General features: G+C 40.0%; 1 pseudogene; it reads left to right on the top strand.

The window, feature by feature from the left end:
• Positions 1–14,840: 14,840 nt before the first annotated feature.
• LOC149289549 (ubiquitin domain-containing protein TINCR pseudogene) lies at positions 14,841–15,101 on the top strand (annotated as a pseudogene).
• Positions 15,102–24,026: the final 8,925 nt, after the last annotated feature.

Here is a 24,026-nt window from a genome sequence, read left to right as displayed (position 1 = left end):
CTGCAGCAGGAAGGAGGTGTGGCTAGCAGCGGGGGTTGTCTGCGCACCCGGGCGAGGAACTCTGATCTCTGACAGTCGGGGAAGGTCTGCGCGATGGACGCAGACAACCCCCGCTGCTAGCCACGCCTCCTTCCGGCTGCAGCGTAAGTGCGTGGGATCTACACGCTGCCCCGGCTACATGAAAGGGAAGTCAGAAGCACTGGTAAGTTTGGGGGGGGCGGGGGAAGTGTTAAATGGGGGGGGCATAAGGCATTTCTGGAGGCAGAGTGCTCTGTGAAATGCCTTTTAACCCCCTTAATGCCACTCTGCCTCCAGAAATGCCTTTTTAACCCTCTATAAGCCACTCTGCCTCATGAATGCATTAAACCTCCCTATATGCCACTCTTCCCCATAATATGCCTTTTAACCCTCTAAATGCCAGAGTAGCATATAGGGGTATAAGGCATTTCTGGAGGCAGAGTGGCACATAGGGGGTCAAAAGGCATATCATGGGGCACAGTGGCATATAGGGTTAAAAGGCATATCATGGGGCACAGTGGCATTTAGAGGGTTAAAAGGCATATCATGGGGCACAGTGGCATATAGGGGGTATAAGGCATTTTTGGGGCAGGTTGGAAAATAGAAGGAAATAAAACCAACATTTTTCTCAATCATAGCTTTTATTAAAGAAAAATAATTTAGATAAATTAACATGTACTGGTAACTTTTTTTCCTATAGGGTCGTCTTATATTCAGGCTTTTTCTTTTTTTCCTAAATTAATATTCAGATTTGGGGGGTCGTCTTATAATCAGGGTCGTCTTATAATGGCCTTTTAACCCCAAACACCAGACAAACCCATGAATGTGTGGTATCACTGTACTTGGGAGATGTTGCTGAACACACATTGGGGTGTTGTTTGATACTGATGTATACCTGGAGCTATAAATTTTATACCTGAAGTACAATTTGTGTGGGAAAAAATACAAAAATAATTACTACCACAAACTTTGGCAAAGGCTGGTGGTAGACTCTCAAGCATGGAAAGGGTTAAAATGCTAGCATTTGAAATACCTTGGGGTGTCTAGTTTTCAAAAATATATGGTTTGATGGGGTAAATTTAATTGGCTAGCTTCAAAGATGGCCCTATTAGGACATGGGGGCAGTAGGACCAAGTTAAAAAATGCGCACTTCCTAAATGTGATGTTTTACCTCCCAAACAACCCAACAAACCCATGCATGGTTTTGTCTCTGTACTTGGGAGATGTTGCTGAACACAGATTGGGGTCTTGTGATGTATACCAGGAGCTGTAAATCCATGCCTGAAGCGCAATTTTAGTGATTAAAAAAAACACAAAATAAATCTTGTTTTCAAAAATATATGGTTTGATGGGGTAAATTGCATTGGCCAGCTTCAAAGATACCCGAAATAGAAATAGCACATGGTACGGAATGACCAGCTTTGGGGGAAAAAAAAATGGTTTTAAAATAGCAAAACGCTACTTATTGCCCAATAACGTGCAGAAAAAACCCTAAAAGTATTGGGTGTTTCAGGACGAATAGTAGAATCTACTTGGCAGGTTTTTTCATTAGCTTTTTTTTGATGAGTAAAATATTTTTCGGGTAAAAGTCAAAATGTTTTTTTTTTTAATTTTTCATCATATTTTATCAAAGCTATTGTATCTAAAGAAAGCCCTTCTTGTCCTGAAAAAAGCAATATATATCTTGCATGGGTACTCTAAATGAGTGAGGAGAAAATTTACATCTAAATACGAAAAATGTTTAACAAAAATGTTAAAACAGCCTCGGTCCCAATGGTACAAAAGGTCAAACACAGCCTGGTCCTTAAGGGGTTAAATGGTATCTCCCTGTGGGAAAAAACCCACTAATGAGAAGCATTTAGGAATAATTATAGTCCACAGACTTGGCAGCCGTGTGCAATGCCAGTAAGTAGCTGCAAAGATCAATACGATATTGACATGTATAAAACAAAGTATTGATTTCATAGGAGGACATCATCTCGCCTCTAGAAGTCAGTGGTAAAACCTCAACTTCGAAGGAATAGGCTGTAAAATTCAAGCTGTGTCCATATCGGGGCAGTAGGTCTATAGCTGTATTGTCCTAAGGTTGTAAATACGCCAAGGGATGATAGGAGGAAGCCTTTTCTGGAAACAACTTAAGATGATACAAACATAGCATACCACCAACAACCACCACCAGTCCAGTGTCTCCCCATTAAGCCCAATTAGGACTTTCTTCCATATCAAAGGCCGGTTAGTTTAGATGAGTAATACAGCACCTGGACATCAGGACTGGTAGATTAGATCGTGCTCATGTATACATGAGCATCTGGAGATCTCAGTCAAGACTGGTAGATATGATCATTTTCAATGTCTGTAACTATGAATTGGTGTGTATGTATAGATGTGTGTGTGTGTCGAATAATGTTGGCATTGTACTAGCTATATTGTTTTATATTTTAAATGTTTTGGTAAAGTTTATCATAATTACCATTTAGGCCGCACTTTTTCCCCATAATTTAAATCTTTAAAGTGGGGGTGCGGCCTAAAATCGGTGTTTAGCATTTTTACCTTCTCCCGTCTGAAAGCCTGGATCAGAAGACTGTAGAGCGTTTTCGGTAGTGCGGTGCAGCAACAATGTGGTCCCCCGGTAAGGCGAGGAAAAACTTTAGTTCTTCCCTGATTGTTGATTCTCAATGTTGATGTAGATGAGGCAGACTGGTGCAGGAAGTGGAGGTCACGCCTGCTGCATTTACATCAATGTTGCAAAACTAAAGTTTGGTAGGAGGCTCCCACCCTCCTTACCTAACATTAAATGTAAAAAAATAAAACATTTAAAAAAAAAAAATCTTTTAAATGGCACCAAACTAAGGGTGCGGCCTATATTTGAGTCAATACGGTATATACCTGACCTATTTTGATTGTTTGAAGAATACTTTTGAAAACCCACTAAATGCCTTTTGAAAAAAAAGAGAGAGAGAGAGAGAGAGAGAGAGAGAGGGATAAGGAAAGAGATAGAGAAAAGGCTCAAAATCCCAGGACAATGAGTGGAATAAGTGGATATTACCCACCAAAGTTTGGTAACACAACAAGGAAATCCCTTCCAGGTTTAATGGCAAACGCTGAGAGAACCAACTTAGATCCCGGTTTGAATGATCCCCCGGATTCTTTATGTAGCAATACCTTAATGAGAGCATTAGAGAATCTTTGTGAGCAAATTAAAGGAGATTTTAAGTAGAATTTGGCAGAGCTGAAGCATGAGATTCAACTAATATCAAAGAATATGAATAAACTCACTAATGAATCACAGTTTTTGAGAAGTGAATTGGAACATTTACTACTGAACAATAAATTATTGAAAGAAGATTTAAATAAGATGGAACTCAGTGGCAGACCTGGAGGAGGAGAAATCTACATATAAGAGGAATCCCAGAGACTGTTTCTAACGATCAATTAGGCACATTCTGTTAGAAACAGGTCTCGACAATGATTAACGAAGATAAGCTGGGTAGTTTTCCCTTTGAAAGTCTGCACGGACTACCCTGACCAAGTGGCCCAAATATAACAGATAAACCATGGGATGTAACCCCTTACCGACCTTTGACGGTTCAGGGCCGTCACGCAAAAACGGTCTGTTAATGACCTTTAACGGTCCTCAACCGTCATTAAATTAAAAAAGCTTAGAAAGTGATCAACAATCGCTTTCCTCGCTTAACCCCTTAACGACAATTGCCGGTCCTGGCACGACACGGAAAAGCATGTGCTTTACGACAATTGACGTGCCAGGACCGGCACGTCTTTAAACGGGTGCAGAAAGCGATCTGTTTTCGCTTTCTGCACCCAAAAAACGTTGCTGAATGCCTCGACCTCGAGGCATTCAGCAACGCCGCTATCGGAACGAAGGGGCCATCTCTGGCCCCTCCACGGGGCGTCAACATCCGCCATACTTTGTATGGCGGCGGACGCCCGTATTAAAAGCGTTTAGGAGGCGATCGACGATCGCCTCCTAAACTTAAATGGTGTCGCTGGAATGCCTCGATCAGGAGGCATCCAGCGACACCAAACACTTACCTTTCGATGGGCTGTGACCGCTCCGGAGAGCGGTCACAGCCGCAGCTGCCGATGATCTTCGCCATCAAGCAAGATGGCCGCTGCCCTGTAACAGGAACAAACAAATTTTAAAAGTTTGCTAGACGGTCCAGACCATCTAGAGAACTTTGGCTCCACTTGCAGGTTGAATACAGGTACTGCATTCACCATGCAAGTCAATGGAAGCCAGCTTTCTAATCACAGTGTGATTAGTAAAAATAAATTAAAAAATAAAATAAAATTTATAATAATTAGAAAAAAAATAGTAAAAAACTAGTAAAATGTAAAAATCATTTCCCACTGATGTCACTATCAGGGGAACCTCCAAGTTGAAAAAAAATGTTAAAATTTTTTTTTTAAAAAGACAAAAAAAATATATATATATATAAAAAATATATTTTTGAGAGCAAGTCCTAAAATTAGCATATTAGCTTAAAACAATTCTCGCATGGAAAGAGTTAAAATACTGGCATATTAAATGCCCGTGGGGTGTCTACTTTTAAAAAAGGTATGATTTGATGGGGTAAATTGAATTGGCCAGGTTCAACAACGTCCCAATTAACACCGGGGGAAGGATGGCCACACACCTAATTTCCAATTCGAAAAATGCACACGTACCAAATGTGGCCTTTTAGTTCCCACAAAAATGACACACCCATGCATGTGGGATATCACTGCACTCAGGAGATGTTGCTGAACACATTATGGGGTGTCGTGTGACAGCGGCATATACCAGGAGCTGTAAATTCATACATAAAGTAGGTGTGTGTGGGAAAAATACACACAAAAATACTACTGCAAACTTTGAAAACATGCTGGTGGTAAAATGTGTGCATGCAAAGAGTTAAAATACCAGCATTTAAAATACCCTGTGGTGTCTAGTTTTGAAAAATATATGGTTTTGTTGGGCACACTGAAATGGCCCGGCTCAAAGATGTACCAAATAGGGCATGGGCAGTGGATCCCCAAATGCCAAAGTTCAACATTGAAAAATGCGCATGCCCCAAATGTGGCCCTTTTGCCCCCAAACGGCCAGGCAAAATCCTTCATGTGAGGTATCGCTGTACTCAGGAGATGTTGCTGAACACATATTGGGGTGTTTTGTGATAGTGACATATACGAGAACTTTTTAATTCATACCTGAAGTAAAATGTGTGTGGAAAACCAAATGCAAAAAAATGACTACCACAAAGTTTGACAAAGACTGGTGGTAGATATGGTGCATGGAAAGAGTTAAAATACTAGCATTTGAAATACCCTGGGGTGTCTAGTTTTCAAAAATATATGGGTTTATTGGGCACACTGAAATGGCCCGGCTCAAAGATGTACCAAATGGGGCATGGGCAGTGGATCCCCAAATGCCAAAGTTCAACATTGAAAAATGCGCATGCCCCAAATGTGGCCCTTTTGCCCCCAAACAGCCAGGCAAAATCATTCATGTGAGGTATCGCTGTACTCAGGAGATGTTGCTGAACACATATTGGGGTGTTTTGTGATAGTGACATAAACGAGAACCTTTTAATTCATACCTGAAGTAAAATGTGTGTGACAAAACAAATGCAAAAAAATGACTACCACAAAGTTTGACAAAAACTGGTGGTAGATATGGTGCATGGAAAGAGTTAAAATACTAGCATTTGGAATCCCCTGGGCTGTCTAGTTTTCAAAAATATATGACTTGATGGGGTAAATTGCATTGGCCGGGTTCAAAGATACCCGAAATGGCACATGAGGGGAAGAATTACCAGATTTGGAAAAAATGGCTTTGAAATAGCAAAACGCTACCTGTACTTATTGCCCCATAATGGGTAGAAAAAAGCAAAAAAACATAAAAACATTGGGTATTTCTAAACTCAGGACAAATAGTAGAATCCATTTAGCAGGTTTTTTCATTACCTTTTATAGATGAGTAAAAGATTTTTCAACTAAAAGTTAGAAACAGTCATTTTTTTCTAAATTTTTCACCATATTTTATACTTTTTTTAGTAGTAAATAATATGATACAATCAAAACAATGTCATCTAAAGAAAGCCCTTCTTGTCCTGAAAAAAACAATATCTAATGTGTGTGGGTTCAGTAAACGGGAAAGAAGAAAATTACAACTAAACACGAGCAGCGCAGAAATGTTAAAACGGCCATTGTCACGAAGGGTACAAAAAGTAAAATCAGCCTTTGTCACGAAGGGGTTAAACGGCATTGCTGTAATGCCTCGATGTTGGATTATTGATCGGTCTCCCTGATCAATGTCAGCGGCCTAAACTTGTCATTTACAAGTAAATATTTAAAAAAGTTTAAAAATTGAAATGCGCACATTCCAGTTTTGACTCCACAATGTCTGAGAAACATGACTTATCTATGCATGTGGGGTATCGCTGTACTCAGGGCGTGTTACTGGACACAAATCAAGACCTGTGTTGTTTTTTCACACATCTGCTCAGAAAAATAATCATGGCGAAACCGCGCAGTGGATGCGAACAATGTTTACTTTTTTTGTTAGACTAAATTTGGAAGGCGTTAAAGAAAAGATAACTGTATGTTTTGTTCAAGAGACGCATTGAAATAAGAAGTTCAAGAAATACCCTATTGTGTACTTTGCAAATCTATTGAACGAAAAAAAGAAGAGGCATTGCTATAATTGTCTCTAGAGACAATTTGAGTATGTCCACCACGAGTTTGATTCCAGTGGTAGATATATTATTCTTATATGCAAATTGGATGATTAATTTTTTACTTTGGTTAATCTTTATGCCCCCAATGATTATCCTGTGAAATTTCTGACCTCACTTATTGCGAGGACAGATGAAATTAAGAAAGGTACCTTACTAATTGGAGGAGATTTTGAATTGAATTGAATTGTTCCTAATGTCAATCTCAATAAAAGGTTGAGGAATGGAAGTGTCGTGGATAAAGGCGTAAATCTGGGAAACCTAGAATCAGTCAATAAATAATTACAAGAAGCTGTAGATACCTGGGTTTAGGCTTCCCAGATATAAGAACGCTACATGAAGCCTCAATGTTTATCCATGTACTTCATTGGGATGTTAAAAAAGACAAAAAATTGGGTTGGATTTATTGCTAACGCAATCAGATGAATGAATATGAATGATTCAGTCTTTTTGGCTTAACCCTTCTATTTCTAGACAACAAAAATTTACTAACCCTATTATAACTGATGCAATAAAAAATAGTTTTAAGATCAGGGCCTTTTTAGTATACAAGAGGAATTCACTGTTTATACGCCTATAAATGTACTCAAATACTTTATTCAAGATATAGATTTAACAAACTGGATCTCTAGTGGTATCCTCACATTTGGCGATTTAAAATCGAATGATTCTGTTCTGAGCTTTGCTGAAATTCAGACTAGATTTCCCTTAGCAGATAAGGACCTATTTTTATAAGCATTTTATAAGATAAGAATTTTTCCACCATCAGAATTGGATGTATTCTTAAATAAACATCATAAAACTAATCTCATTTCCAAAGTGACACGATACTTAGATACCCATAAAAATGATTTTTTACCTTCTTCAATAGAGAAACGGCAGAGTGAATGTAAGATCTCTTTTCCCATGGAGTGCTGGTCTAACGTATGGCTACGAGTTAGGAAGGTAGTTCACTCAGTTAGTTTACATGAAACGTTTTATAAACTTCTCCACCGATAGTACTTGGTTCCCTCTCACTTAAGTAAGTTTCATAACTCAGGTTCCAGCGTCTGTTGGAGATGTGGCCGAGCAGAAGGGACCCACTCCCATATTTGGTGGACATGTAGCAAATTGGCAAATATTAAGCTAGAAACTACTAAACTTCTCTCTTATATATTTAGAGCCAATATTGCCCTTCATTCTCAAACTTGGCTCTTTCATTTGGATTTACCTACTTCAAGCTATTCCTCGAAGCTTTTGGCAGTCAACATATTGCTTGCTATAAAAATCTGTCTCGCTAGATGTTGGCGCAAAGAGGAAGGCCCCGCTTGAATTGAGATTATGAACCAAATTTCATTCCGATCAAACATGGAATGTTATTTTTACTCTTTGAATCTTACTCTTTACAAATATAACGATATATGGTCTCCCTGGTTTGAATATACCAAACCTAATGATCTTTATAGATGGTCCTTTATCAATTCTTAGGACTACACCCCTATGGGTTTAGTGCGCCAGTGACCTTCCCGTTACATCCGAGAATTAGCTTTTGGGTGCCCTCTGCTTTTGGGTGCTGCTGCTGATTGTCTGTGTCTTGGTTGTATGGATGTATGAATGTTTCTCTAACAGAAGTCCAGTTGATACTGGTTCTATAAAGATTTTATGTGATATTGTGTAGCTGCTACCTGATCTTTGTATTTTGTCTGGACTTTCTTCACAATTCTATTTATATATTTTCATATATGAATTAATAAAAAAAGTAAAAAAAAAAAAAGACTTCATTCCATCAAGTTCAACCTTTTACACATACCTAGTTCTAAAGTTGACCCAAAACAAGGCAAAAAAACCCTATTTGGGGCAATTACCAATTATGCCACAGAGTTAGATTGCACAACACCCTTGTTCTTACTGTGTAGAACCCTTTCCTATTCTGATGCTGAAATCTCCTTTCCTCAAGTCTCAACTGATGACCCCGTGTCTTTTGGTGAATAGATCACTAGAGAGCTGTTTATACTGACCTTGTATGTACTTATACCAGGGGTGTCAAAGTTTTTTCTGCAGTGGGCCACTTCATCAGAATTGTATATGTGCGAGGGCCGCACTCATTTTTCACTGAGAGAAAATATGGCCTTTAATAAAATATGCAGATTAAAATAAAGTAAATTACACAAAACCTTTACTTTTCCTCTCACTGATTTCTGGGATTTCTGGGCCTACAAATTCAGGATTCTGGATAAGTAAAAAAATAAAATAGTTCTATTTATTTTAGGGATGCACTAAAATGAAAATTCTGGACCAAAACCGAAAATTCAGGGTTCACTTAGCCGAAACTGAAAGTGACCCCCCCCACACTTTTAATAAAAGTAAGACACACCAAAATTGTACAAAAAAATGATATATTATGATTGTTAACAGCAATCTCAGGCATACCCAGATTCCAGCATGTACTGGTTGGCTGGGCATTGTATTTTTTGTCCTATTTTAGTGTGTAACCACACTTTTATTAAAAGTAACACACCACAATTGGACAAAAAAAAATCAATATGACTTGGCATGATAGGAGTGTGATTGCTAACAGCAAACACACTCTTTTTATACCCAGGCAACCAGTAAATGCTGGAACGTAGGCATGATGGGACTGTGATTGCTGTTAGCAGATTGCTGTTAGCTGTTAGCAATCACATTCCTATCATCCCAAGTCAGCCAATACGTGCTGGTACAGGGTGGCTGTAAGTGCAGACCCCATACTGCTGGCAGCATCAATACACAAGGGGGGCAGCTAGCCAGGTTTCAGCATGTACTGGCTGACTTGGCATGATAGGAGTGTGATTGCTAACAGCAATCACAGTCCCATCATGCCTAGGTTCCAGCACTTACACATCCATGCTATCACACACACACAAATTAATTCATTCACAGACTCATTCCCTCAATCAGACATACTCATTCACACAACCTACCCCACCCCCTTACCTGCTCTACAGCTCTCGATGCCGCTCACAGACATCAGCAGGGGGCGCGGCCTCCCTAGTTCTCCCCACAGAGGAAGCAGGACTGAAGCAGAGAATAGACCCTCCCACAAGTAAGCAGCAGGGCTCTTGTGATCCTGGCTGCCGATCTCACGCGGGCCGCACCTTGGACGCCCCTGACTTATACAATGTGATCAGTTTTTCTAGTCTTTCTTCATAACTAAAATTCTCTATTCCTCTAATTAACTTTGTAGCCCTCCTCTTTCTCCAGCTCTATAGCATCCTTCTTAAAAATTGGTGCCCAAAATTGCACTGCATATTCAAGGTGAGGCCTCACCATTGCTTTATAAAGAGGTAAAATTATATTTTTTAAACCTTACTGGCTTTTGCAACTGCTGACTGGCACTGCACTTTGTTGCTAAGTCTATGGTCTACAATTATACCTAAGTCCTTCTCATTTTCTCCTTTTCCCAATGCAATGCCCTTAAGAGGGTAAGTTGCATACTTATTTTTGGTACGTTACCTTACACTTATCTATATTGAATCTCACTTTTGTGACCAGTCCCCTAGTTTATCCAAATCATTCTGAAGAGACGCTACATCCTGGTCAGGCTTTATAACCTTACCTAATTTTGTGTCATCAGCAAACACAGACAAGTGACTATCTGTTTCAAGATCATTAATAAATAAGTTAAAGGGAACTGGACCTAAAACAGAACCCCAAGGCACCCGCACCCCACTTACCACAGTTGTCCAGCTTGAGAATTTACCATTAACAACAACTCTTTGCACCATGTCACTAAGCCAATTTCTAATTTCCCCACCACAGATGTTAAGCTTACAGGTCTGTAGTTCCCAGGCACAGATTTGGAACCTTTTTTAAGAATGGGAACCACATCAGCTTTCCGCCAATCCGTTGGTCTGGCTATTTATTGACTAACTTCCTGTAGTATCCTCGGGTGTATCCCATCTGGCCCTGGAGCTTTGTCTTCTTTAAGTTTACTTAAATGTTTAAAAACTTTATCTTGAGTCAGCCATTCCCAGGATTGATTTAAGGTTTCTGTACTGCTAAATTGCCAATCAGCAGGTTGTGGCTCTTGTTTGTTGTCTACAGAGGAAAAAAGGCATTTAGTATTGCTGCCTTTTCCTGATCCTCACTAATTAACTTACCATCTCCAGATTTCAAAACACCTACATTATCACTCCTACATTTTGTGGCATGTACTTAAAAAATCTTTTTGAATTTGTTCTGCTCTCATTGGCTATCATCTTCTCATTGTTAAATTTAGCCAGTCTAATAGCCCTTTTGCAAGCTCTGTTGGCATCTTTATACTTGACATATGATGCCACTGAGCCCTCTGACTTGAACAGTTTAAATGCCATTTTCTTTTTTTTCATTACCTGATTAACACTTTTATTTATCCACATTGGTTTTAGTTTCTTGTGGATTTACTTCCTAATGGTACATGTATAGAAATATATTTTTGAAGTGTCCACTTGTCCTCTGTATCTCTTTGGACAAAGAGGTCATTCCAATTAATTCTCTGCAAGCATGTCCTTAACTTGTTAACATTTGCTTTTTTAAAGTTAAGTGTCTTGGTGACAGCATTTACAGCAGTTTGCTTTTTACAATTCATTTCAAACTGCACCAAATTATGATCACTACTTCCCAATTGCTCACGAATTTGAAAACAGCTCCACGATGTTCGTTAACAGAAGATCCAAATAAGCCTCCTCTCTAGTAGGTGCCTCTACTAACTGAGACATGTAGTTGTCATGCAACAAGTTCAAAAATCTCCTCCCTTTCACTGAATTACTAGCCCCAATATACCAGTCAATGTCAGGGTTATTAAAACCCCCCATGACTAAAACATTACCCTGCTGTGCAGCTTTTTCAATTTGTAAAAAAAGCTGATCTTCCATATCCTGGTCGCGGTTCAGGGGCTTGTAGCAAACTCTCAAAATTAATGAATGCTTCCACATTGTCAGTAATCTGACATACAGAATCCTTAATACGAGGCACTAACTCTGGCTTAACATAAAGGTATACACACCTCCCCCTTTCCCAATGCCTCTGTCCCTCCAGAACAGTGTATAGCCTTTTAAATTAACTGTCCAGTCGTGGGATTCCTCCCACCAAGTTTCCGTAATGCCAATTATATCAAAATATTCCTGATATGCAACTACCTCTAATTCTCCATTATTAGCCATTAGCTAGTAGACAATTTAGTTTGCCATCAGTTATTTTCTCATGAAAACAATCTGCATCAGGTACAACCTTATTCTTTTTGCTACTACTATCTTTAACCCCACTAACCACCCTTCTATCTATCTACACAAACATCCTCCCCTCTTGGTATAAATTCTGTATCTGGAATATCTACAACAGCATAATTCGTATTTATGGATACGTCCCCCATATATATTATAAGGTAGAAAAACAGCATCTTATAAGGGATATTAAAACATTGTATAAATATGCGCAGGGCAAATATAGAGTTCTCCAGAAATGTACAAAGGACAAGAGGTCATCCCCTGAGACTGGAAGAGTGAAGATATAGACAATAGACAATATATAGACAAAATGAAAATATAGACAATAAATGAATGAAGAAGGCATTCTTTACAGTAAGGACAATAAACATATGGAATTCACTTCCAAGAGAGGTGGTGCTATCAAATACAATTTATGCCCTCAAAAATGGACTGGATATTTCTTTAGAAAAACAACATACAGGCACATAAATGATAGAACCAAATAGTTTGCAGAAACCTATGATCTGCAAACTTTCTCCTAGGAATGAGCACAGCTACCTAGCAACAGCTGGTCTGTATTGAGGAGCCTCCCTGAGTGTCTTGCCTGTAAGATAAATGCTCTCGCTTTGCTGCGTGTGGAAGTTCCAATTGCCTCAGATTTTAAAACTGAAAATTAAAGATTATTTTATCCCAACCAGTGTGTACATAACTTAGAATAATATAAGGACAAAAGTGCTTTGAGATAACAGACTGTAAGACCAGTAAAGGTCAAGGACTTTATTGTTAATGGAACCATGAGACAGGGATATGTAGGATCCAAAATGTCCATTTGAGTGCAATAATGTAAATAGAAAGCATATCATGCAAACATCTATTTTTGAACAAAAAATAACATTAGTTCTATCTTCAGATTTTCCTATTTAGGCTGGTCCTTGTATTGCTGGTCCTGTTTTAGAAGACGATTGTAGCTAAAGGAAGTAGAAGTATTATTAAACACTCATCTACAGACACCAGACAAGCCAGAAGGCTTGTTTTTCCCACAGAAATCTCATGATGGTTCGACAACCACAAGGGATTCTGGGTAGGCACATGCAAATAAGGTTAGACAAAACTCGGGAAGAGGTACAATAGCCAGATCACCACTCATGGACAGCTGTTTCGTCCTTCATGGGACTCGTCAGCATGACGACCTCAGGGTGACGAGTCCCATGAAGGACGAAACAGCTGTCCATGAGTGGTGATCTGGCTATTGTACCTCTTCCCGAGTTTTGTCTAAAGGCTGTCTTGTACAGCGGGCAATTACTTTCAAGGGATCCATGTATAAAGTGGATATAGAGGCAAAGGTGATAATTGTTAACCTTATTTGCATGCGCCTACCCAGAATCCCTTGTGGTTGTCGAACCATCATGAGATTTCTGTGGGAAAAACAAGCCTTCTGGCTTGTCTGGTGTCTGTAGATGAGTGTTTAATAATACTTCTACTACCCCTTAAATTTAAGTGGAAGGGTTTCCATCACCTTTTACCCACCATAACTTATGTAATGGTAGCTAAAGGAAGTAAAGACGAGAAGGAAAAGCTTAATGCAGTCCACGTGTAAGAGAAACCGCAGTGAGCACGTGTAAGAGAAACCGCCATTGGCAAGCACCCAATAATCAAGGAGGGAAGAATGGGCACTGTTGCTAAGTGCTTATGCTCATCCCTAGGACAAAGAAAGTTTTCAGATCTTGGATTCCTGCGAACTCTATTTTATCTCTGGAGAGAGAGACGAAGAGAAAGAAAAAAAATAATAATTTTTTACAATCATAAAAAAAGGATTAATGTGGATTTGAGCTTCTTAGCACACTATCAAAACTTCCTATAACCTGTGTTTTTTATTATTATTTTTTTCTTTCTCTTCGTTTCTCTCTCCTACACTTACCCCTGCCCCCCCTAGCCTTATCTGTGCAGTATATGCCACTATTTACTATTTACGACCCTCTTAGTTTTTTGTCTGCAAATTCTCTACCTTGTTGTTTTAACCCCTGTTTTAACCCTGTATCAGAACATGTACTGGTCAGTTTTAAACTGTGTTTTTCACTTGCTTGGTCAGAATTGCTTTTGACTTGATAAAGGGAGGCCTCCCGAAAGCTCGTCTATTATTTTAAATACTGTTAGTCCAATAAAAAAGGTATTACAAGATTCTGCAACATTCTGTTTTTTTGCATTCTTGATTCAAGGAGAAAGCTGATAAATCTGATTGCATTTTGGAGTCAAGAAGGAATTTATATCCCCCTAAGTGGCAACATTAGTTGGATGAGTTGAGAAAAATAAATAAATAAATAATAGAATATAGTTAAGGAGATTTGTGACTTGGGGATGGGAGGAGGGGAGTGAACAGGAGAGAGAGGATATACTAGAAGAGGTGAGAGAGAGACAAAAGGGTGAGACAGAGAGAGAAAGGGGGAAAGAAAAAGATTTTTGGCCACATAATTTCCATGACAAGCACATAGACTCTTATGGTTAGAATCCAGGCTTGTTCTATTTGTTAAAACATATACTGTTGTTTTGATACATATTTTGATACATTTGACAACTTTGTGAATTTGTTATACGTAGTTGGCATTGTATGACATTTTTGTGCGGTTTACATTGAGTGTATCACTATTTTCAATCTCATTTGTGGGCATGTATCAGTGCAGAAGTACAAGTTCTTGATTACACACATGTGAAGCTGTCTTTTTGCAGGATTGCACATGCTTATGTGCTTGACTTTCTATGAGTGTGAGAATGTATAAAGAATGTGAGCAAGACCAGTTTTGCAAGAAAGTCAGGAAATGAATTTGTTCTGTTTCTCTTACATGATCTGTCTTATGTGCGTTTTTTAAAATGGCTTCAACATGTTAATATGGATAAATTGCGAAGATTATCTTTTCATTGGGTCAGATATGAGATCATAGTTCATTTGCCAGAAGACCGTCAAATGTTTCCTGTAACAGTTAGGCCGACAGAAACTATTAAAGACCTCCGAGTGCACCTGGTTAAACAAGGGGTCACTTCCTGGAAAAAGCACTTCTATTACAATGGACGGCAGTTGGGGGAATATGAAATCATTAAAGATGTTAACATCAAGAATGGATCCGTCATTTTACTTTCTTGTGACATTTGAAGGTATGTAAAAATATCAGTGGCTTAAGTTTGATTATGTAAATTGTAATGGTGGTGATAGTAAACATTGAAAGTGTTTTAATTTATATTACAATGGGAAGTGAAATTGGTGTTTTAGATGACATTAAGGTGACAAGTAATTTCTAAACTAAGAAATGTAAGAAATAATATAAAGCAGGGAAGGGCAGGGCTTAAAAAAATACTAAAACAATTGTAGATCGTATTAGAAAAGTAAGCACAAGACCAAGGACTGATTAAGGTTTCAGTCTTTACATGAGATATCAGACAGCCTAGGTAGGCTGAATGGTTCTCATCTGCATTAAATTATGTTTTCTATAAGTGTACTATTTTCAACATTGAGAGATGAGATTTAAAAAACTATGTTGGTACCTGTATAATTTCTACCTCTGCATAATTTGTGCTCATTTTTAATAAAATTTCTCAATTGCTAAATATTCTTTCTTCTTTACAGATGCCTCCAACAAGTAATGAATAAAGACCTATATATGCAGATATATGTGTATGTTACATTAGTTTGGAATTCTATCAAATATTTCAGTGTTATTTGCATTTAGTTTCGACTGAGCTGTTACTGAATGCTGCCTGCAATTCTCTTTCCTTCATTGCTGCGATTCCATCTGTGTAAAGGAAACCTACTCTCTAGTATGTTCAATAAATAAACTTCACCAACAACTGTAAACAAATATTGATGGTATGCTTGTTATGCGGATGAGGGCTACCTGTTACTAGATGCTATTATAAAAGAGCATTAATGACTACTAATAATCTATGGAACGCAGCTTTTCTGTGAGCCACGTTGTGACTGAAAACACATTATTTTTTGTATTTTATATTGGCTAAAAAAGGGGTAAAATATTCTTCCAAACTAGGTGACCATATTTTTTGTGCACTTGTCCTCTGTAACAGTGCTTATTATTATAGCTATGAGATAAAATCTAATCTGTTCTTCCTGCTCTATAAAAGGCTGGAGGTCTAAAGTGAGATTTAGATTTATCAATAATCATTGAATCTAGCAACAGGTATGATTTTAGGCATTCTGCTAATCATGTGCTTGGACGGTAGTATGGAAAACCATAACCTTTAGTGTATATAAAAATATAATATCGTATTATATTATTACAATATTTTTATACCCACTAATGCTGATAAATCCTTATACAACATCATACTGGTTGCAAGGTATGTAGTTATGGCATTGTGTTGTATTGTGTTTCAGAGATTTGATTGTATATTTCTAAATGTCTCTAAGTAAATGTTGTGTTTATATATTTGTGCTTAATTTATGTACCTCTTATTAAACATCTTTAATAATCCTTATTAAAATACTTTTAATTAGGCTTGGGTGCCGGCCAAGTCTTTGTATTCATCTCTGTGTTCTTTTCGGGCAAATATTCGTGTACGCTCTTCCTGTTCGTTGTTTTTCTTCTTTTTTTTTTTAGCAGAGGTTAATACGTGGCTAACGCGGTAAAAATACACAGCAGCTTTAGCGCCAGGATTTTAAAAGTCCGTAAGAGTAACTCTATTGGTCGTAGGCAGGGGGCTCCTCTGCCTCCTCTGGCATCAAACAGTGAAGGGCAGCTGCTCTTTAGAGGAGCTCAGTGCTAGCGACCAAAAGAGTCGCTTATACGGACCTTTAACTCCTGACGACGAAACTTGGCCTGGGGAGGTTCCATTTTCAGCATCAGAAGTTAAAGGCAGAGGCATCCTCCAGCATCAACCAATGAAGGGGAGCTGTCCTTCATTGGTTGATACCAGAGGAGCTCAGTGCCGGCGACCAATAGAGTTACTCATATGGACCTTTAATTCCTGACGCCGAAACTTGGCCTGGGGTGGTTCCAGGAGTTAAAGGTCGGTACTAGCGACTCTATTGGTTGCCGGCAGGGGTCTCCTCCAGTATCAACCAATGCTGTGATCCTACGGATTCCCATTCCCGTTAACCCCTGCGATGCTGCGTAGAGAAGGTAGGCTACAGGCAGTGTGAAGGGACCTGGGAGATTAGGTAGGAGATATTAACGAAGATGAACACAAAGATCCTTCATGTACGTTTACCCGCCACCATATTACCGTATTTGCTCAATTATAAGATGACCCTGATTATAAAACGACTAATGCTAATTTAGAAATAAAGAAATAAGAAAAAGCCTGAATATAAGACTACCCTATAGGAAAAAAGTTTTACTAGTAAATACCGTATTTACTCAATTATAAGATGACCCCCCCCAAAATCTGAATATTAATTTATGAAAAAAAGAAAAAGCCTGACTATAACACGACCCTATAGGAAAAAGGCATTTCAGGAGGCAGAGTGGCGTATAGAGGGTTAAAAGGCATTTCTGGAGGCAGAGTGGCATTAAGGGAGGCATTTCATAGAGCACTCTGCCTACAGAAATGCCTTATGTCCCTGGTGCGTAGCCGGGGCAGCGGGTAGAGGTCTACGTGATTCTCGTAGACAAGTTCCGCTGCAGCCGGAAGGAGGTGCGGTTAGCAGCGGGGGTTGTCTGCGTCCATCGTGCAGCCCTTCCCCGGATGTCAGAGATCACCCGCTACCCGCTGCCCGGACAACACACCGGGGAGTCAGAAGCACCGGTAAGTTGGGGGGGGGGGCATAAGACAGGAGGATCCAGGTCCCCTGCAGCCCTGCGGGGGATCTGGATCTTAGTCTCATAGTCAGACCTATTTGAGGTCTGATTACAAGACGACCCCGATTATAAGACGAGGGGTATTTTTCAGAGCATTTGCTCTGGAAGAATCCTTGTCTTGTAATCGAGCAAATACGGTAGTAATTCACATGTAAACTATTTACTTCATATTTAATAAAAACTATGATTGGAAAAAATGATTTTTTGTTTTTATTTCCTTTTATTTGCCACTCTTCCCCAGTTATGCACACCTGCCCCCCAGACACGCCTTATACCCCCTTATATGCCACTCTGCCCCAGAAATGCCTTATACCACCTATATTCCACTCTGCCCCCAGATATGCCTTATATGCCAATCTGCCCCCCCCAGAAATGCCTTATACTCCCAATATGCCACTATGTCTCCCTGATATCACATTGAACCCCCATGCCACTCTTAACCCCCCTCGACTTACCAGTACATCCCTTTACTTGTTACCCATGCTTCAGACTCCCTGGTGTCTAGTGGGGCAGCCGGTGGAGATCTGTGCAATGAAGACCTCCACTGCAGCTGGCCAGTACTTCCGCCAGGGCTTCTATGCGTACAGACAACCTCCACTGCTGCCGGCACTGCCGCCAGGGATGGAGCACCGGAAGGTCATGTGATCCCGGCGCTCCGTCACAGAAGCCCTAACAGAGGAAGTGCCGGCAGCAGCAGAGGATGCCAGAGAGGAGGATCCAGGTTCCCTGCAGCGCTGCTGGGGATCTGGATCTTAAAATAAAATAATATAGTGTTGCGCAAAAATAATTTTAAATATTCTGAAATAATTATCAATTATATCACTAACAATGTAAAGTCTATCAAAAGGCAGTGCTTCATAAATTTTGTTTAAAATAATACTTATATTTCCTCCTAATTGTCAAGTTGAATTTCCATCCGATATATCAACATGTGGAAAAGAAAAAATAAAAGATCATAGTGCTTTCCGTAAATTAGATAAATATATAACAAGTGTTGTCCCTAAGAGGTATCTCACTCACATGAATTTGAGCAATATAGTTTGCTCTAACTTGTTCACATATACGATAGGAGATTTCAACTCCGTTTCCACTTATCGAGTTGTTCTAAAGGATTCCCTCCAGAAATCCTTCCCAAATCCAAAACACGGTAACGTCACGGAACGAAGGGTACGAGATGAAGAGGCAGAAGGTAAGCTATATAAGCGTTTAATGTTTAAAAAATAAAGTGCGGTATGCTCACATTTAGGATTTTTCTATCGAGTCTCTCTGATTTCCTCCAACTGGGCGGTTTCCGGGTACAGCGCGATGACGTCGGCACACAGACGCGTTTCGCCCAATCAGGCTTCTTCAGTGGTGTGCCGGCTTTCTCTTCTCACTCTCCCTAAATACTTTGTTCCCTGTATATTATGTTAATCATCTCAAGTTATATTGTTTCTCAAGTTATATTGTGTGGTGTTAATCATCTTCAATTGTATCCTTATTGATTGAAACATATTGCACAAAAGTCCGGTACAAATAAGAAGAACATTTGGCGCATATCCAATACTGATAGAAAATGCTAATGAAAGAATACATAGAATCAAATGTATATATATATATATATATATATATATATATATATATATATATATATATATATATATATATGTAGAATTAAACTATATATATAAAATTAATTAAAATCAATTTGTTCAATTATATAATATAAGATGCATCAGATAGACATTTTCAAAATCATGATTCCATAGATTATAAAATATGTATAATAAGGCTAGGTATCCACATTATGCAAAAAACATTTAAGGCATAAATATGGATATAAATATATATATAATAGAGATACATAAAAAAACCTTTTGTACATCATAAAACAATAAATATATAAATATGATGAATGAACTTGATTTTTTTTAATTTTTTTTTAAACTCTTTTTATTAATTTTTAACAAAGAACAAGAACATCGTGACAAAACGATACAGCCACTGTCTCAGAGACGGCAAGGAACAGTACACAGTCCCAGATAAGGGAGACAAGCGACACGATAACATAAAAAGAAAAACAAAAACGAAAACAAGCCCCCCCACCCCACCCACCCAACAACCATTTAAACCCATGGCCATGGACAGAAAAAAAAAAGAAAATGCATAAATACATATCTATACATGTTGTTCGTCAGTTGTCTAGTCAAACATAGTAACAACTTAGGCGCAAGGGGTAGCACCTCGGAGTAAGCGGGCAGTGAACCACGAGGTATCCTGAAAAGTATGTATAATTCGTGCCTTAAGGGGTTCGTCCAACGTTTCAATAAAGGTTTCCCATTTCGTAAAGAAACGCCTAGTACCCTTGTCCTTATTGAGGGAAGCATCCAACCAGTCCATTTGAAGCAAATACAACAATTTAGTACGAACCAGGGACAGAGATGGTGGGGACGCCTGTATCCAATGATGCAAAATGGATTTCCTAGCCACTGCCAAAATTGTTTTGATTAATGTCACATCCCTGGATCCCCCCATCCTAACGAGGCCATGAATGGCCGCCGCCGGGTCAATACAATAAGCATCAGTTGATAACTGCCGCAAAAAGGTTTGGATAGTAGTCCAGAAGACACGAATCAGAGGGCAAGCCCAAAAATTATGAAACAGGTCAGCACCTGCAAAACCACATTTTGGGCAAGCGTCCACTGGTATTATGCCGATTAAAAATTGTCTATGGGGAGATAAGTAGGCCTGATGCGCTATCTTAAGTTGCATGTCTAGGTAGGAGCTAGCAGGTAATAATTTACAGGTGGTCAGCGTGCTATGAAGCAGATCATCACCCGTGACATCAGGAAAATATGTGGACCACGCTAGTAAGCCTTTCGGCAAATAGTCATGGTGAGGTATGGTGTGTATCAGTTTGTAGATAAACTTCGTAGACGTCGGAGCAGAAGAAGGCTGCCTAAGCTGTCCATCAAGGGGACTGGTCCAGTCTGGCAGTGTGAGAGGGCCCAACTGCGACCTGACTAAACTCTGTACTTGCAAGTATGCGAACCAAGGTATGGTAATAGATACAAGTCTATCCCTACAAGAAATCAAGGGCAGAAGCGTCCTTGAGGAATGGTCCAAAAAGGGGGCAATAGTGCGTATCCCCTGTGTCGCCCAGACCCGAAAAACAGCGGACGCCTGACCATTCTGAAAAATCGGGTTTTGAAGAAAAGGCTGGAATAAAGAGTATCACCATTGGAGACCCAAGCGGAGTCTGACCAACTTCCAGGATTTTATAGTGGAGTAAAGCAAAGGATTGTCCCTAACATGTGGGGGAAGTTGAGTGTAGGGTGTGTGGAGAAGGGCCTGGATAGCAACAGAGGGGCTAAAACACTGATCCAACTTAGAGTCTGCGTAAGTGGTGGAGCAAGAGATCCAGTCCACCGCATATCGATATAAGGCCGCAACATTATAATCCCCAATGACAGGGAGGTTAAGACCTAATTTTGATTGTTCACGCTGCAAACCAAAGGTCGCGATTTTGGGTTTTTTGTGATTCCAAATAAAACGTCAAAATAAAGTATTCAGGAGTGTCTCATCGACTGGTTTAAGAAAAAGTGGCAAGGACTGGAAAAGATATAGCAATTTGGGGAATGTCACCATCTTAAGAAGGGCTATCCTCCCAGAAAAAGAGAGCGGCAAATGTTTCCAACCCTGCAATTCCCTTGCGATCTTCCTAACCATAGGTCTATAATTGAAGCTATAGAGATGAGTCGGGCACTTGGGTATCTTCACCCCCAGATATAAGAGCGACTTTGATCCCCACTGTATTCCCAGATTAGGCATGCCTGGGGGGCATCTCCCGTGTGGATCAAGCACCGTGGAATGCTTGGTAAAATCTAGCGATTTGTGCAACAAGACAGCTACCCCCCTAGATTTTGACTTATAAGAAGCCGAGATACATTCACCAATCCAAGGAGCCTTAAGAGTGTGGCCCTCAACATCTTTCCAGTGAGTTTCCTGTAGGAAAACCACGTGGGCTCGTAACCTCTGTAAATGAGTGGCTACCAATTTGCGCTTTACTGGGGTATTTAAACCGTTGACATTCCAGGAACAGAAAGTCAGTGCATTAGGGCGTGTGGACGTACCGGGGCTAATGAGCGTGGCAGACAATGAACTAGCCAATACCCCTTTTAAAAAACGGACAACATGCGTGACTATCAAATATATGGCCCCCCCCCCTGTCCCAGCGCCAGAGGGGGTGTCCCAGAGCAGAGTAAGACTGTGACAACAGCCAAGCATCTAAGCATCGAGGAGCCATGACCCAAATAACAGTAAAACAAAAACCAGAAGAAAAAAAATAAACAAACAAAAAAGAACACACATAACCACGAACGGGGTGAGTCTCCGAGAGAGACATCAAGTAAACGCAGCGTCGCCCATGAAGGGAGGATCTTGGCAAGTAGTGTGGCAGGAGTAAACCAGCAGGAGCAAGTCACAACACCGGACACGTCAGGTCAGAGTGCTCCCGGTTCACGAGAAAGGTTCAGTTGAGCCACGAAAGAGGCAGCCTCGGCAGGAGTGGAGAAAAGGTTGGGGCATCCGTCATGTACAATCCGCAGCTTTGCAGGATATAGCAGGGCGAACCTGATGTTGTTGTGAAACAGTTGCCGACACAAGGGGGTGAATTCCTTGCGCTTCGCAGTCACCAGAGCGGAGTAATCCTGGAAAATAAGAACTCTATTGCAATCCAAAATAAGTTCCGGCAGTTTTCTGTACTTTTGCAGGATGCTTTCCTTATCCTGAAAATTGAGCAAGCGGATTATCACTGGCCTAGGTTTGGAGTTGGGATCCCTGCGATCCGGACCCACTCTGTGGGCCCTCTCTATGAGTAGTGGATTGCCTGTAGAGTAGGGAAGACCCAGGGAGTCCGTCAACCACTCCCGCAGGGTCGGTAATAAATGATTGGACGCAATCGTCTCCGGAACGTTTATAAAGCACAGATTATTTCGCCGGCTCCGGTTCTCCAAATCCTCGATCTTGTCCTGCAGAGCCTGGACAAGAGTAGCTGTATGATCAGAGCTTGTCCGAGTCTGTTGGATCGTATCTTCGTGGTCACTGAGTCTTTGCTCGAGTGCTGTAATTTTGGCCGAGTTAGCCGAGATTTGAGCCAGAGTAGCATCCATTTTAGAAGTTAACTCCTGGAACCTGGAGTCACGGACAATGCGGTGTGTCGCTCCACACCGGGACAGGGGCGAAAAAAGCAGCGGGCGACCACGGGGACCGTGAGGAAACGATGCCGGAGGGTCAAGGCCCCGCTCTGGCGGTGGCGGTCGGGCCTTCCTCCAGGACCTTATCCCGCCGCACACACAGGGCGCGCGAGGCTGGGGAGCCCCAACCAGGACCCCACGGAACCCGACTAACGGCTCCCCGCTCGGGAGCTCAACATGAAAGCGGCCATCACTTTAGGGCCCGCCCCCGGAAGTCCTGAATACTTGATTTTAAATACACAATGCATAAATATAGATGTACAAAAATATATAAAGATATATACATCTACAAAAATACATGTATATAAGGAAGTATACAAAAAATAATAATGAATATCTCAAAATATATATATAGGTGCAATTACATATTAATACCAATATTACTCCTAAGGAGAAAAACAAAAAAGAGAGAATATTTAATCTCAAAAAAATATAAAAAATGTATCCAGAAAATTAATCCAGAAAATTAAATAAATCCAATTCTTGATTTAAACCCCTAGGGTCTAAGGTTTTAAGATCAAATACCCATCTCATTTCTGCCTGTCCTATTTTTTTCACAGAATAACCCCCTCTCCAATCCCTGCTGATAATCTGGATTCCTATAAATGCAAGATATTTCAGGCCACTATTATGGCATTTTGCGAAATGTAGTGGTACAGAGCGGTTAATCTTTCTGGTTCTTATCGCTCTAACATGTTCATCCAGCCACTTGTGCAGTGGACGAATAGTCCTACCGATGTACTGTAAACCACAAGGGCATTGTAACAAATAAATTATTCCTCTGGTGTGACATGTTATCAGATGTCTAATTTCATAACATCTTCCTGTGACATTTGATTTAAAACTTGTAACTTTGTCACTACTTTTAGAGCCTGTATCGCGACATGTGGTGCAGTAACCACATTTAAAAAAGCCTTTTTGATTATTTAAATTTTTTTTATTATGATTATCTTTTTGTGACCGATTGTAACTAGAGGTTAAATCACAACCTAGATTTGGTACACCTCTAAAAGTAATCTTTGGATTTTTTGG

The sequence above is a fragment of the Sceloporus occidentalis genome, unplaced genomic scaffold, assembly GCF_023333645.1.
Source record: "Sceloporus occidentalis isolate IW3139 unplaced genomic scaffold, rSceOcc1.0.p SCAF_45, whole genome shotgun sequence".
Classification (NCBI taxonomy): domain Eukaryota; kingdom Metazoa; phylum Chordata; class Lepidosauria; order Squamata; family Phrynosomatidae; genus Sceloporus; species Sceloporus occidentalis.
The sequence above is the reverse complement of the archived record's forward strand: the minus strand, read 5'-3'. Positions and strand labels throughout refer to the sequence as shown.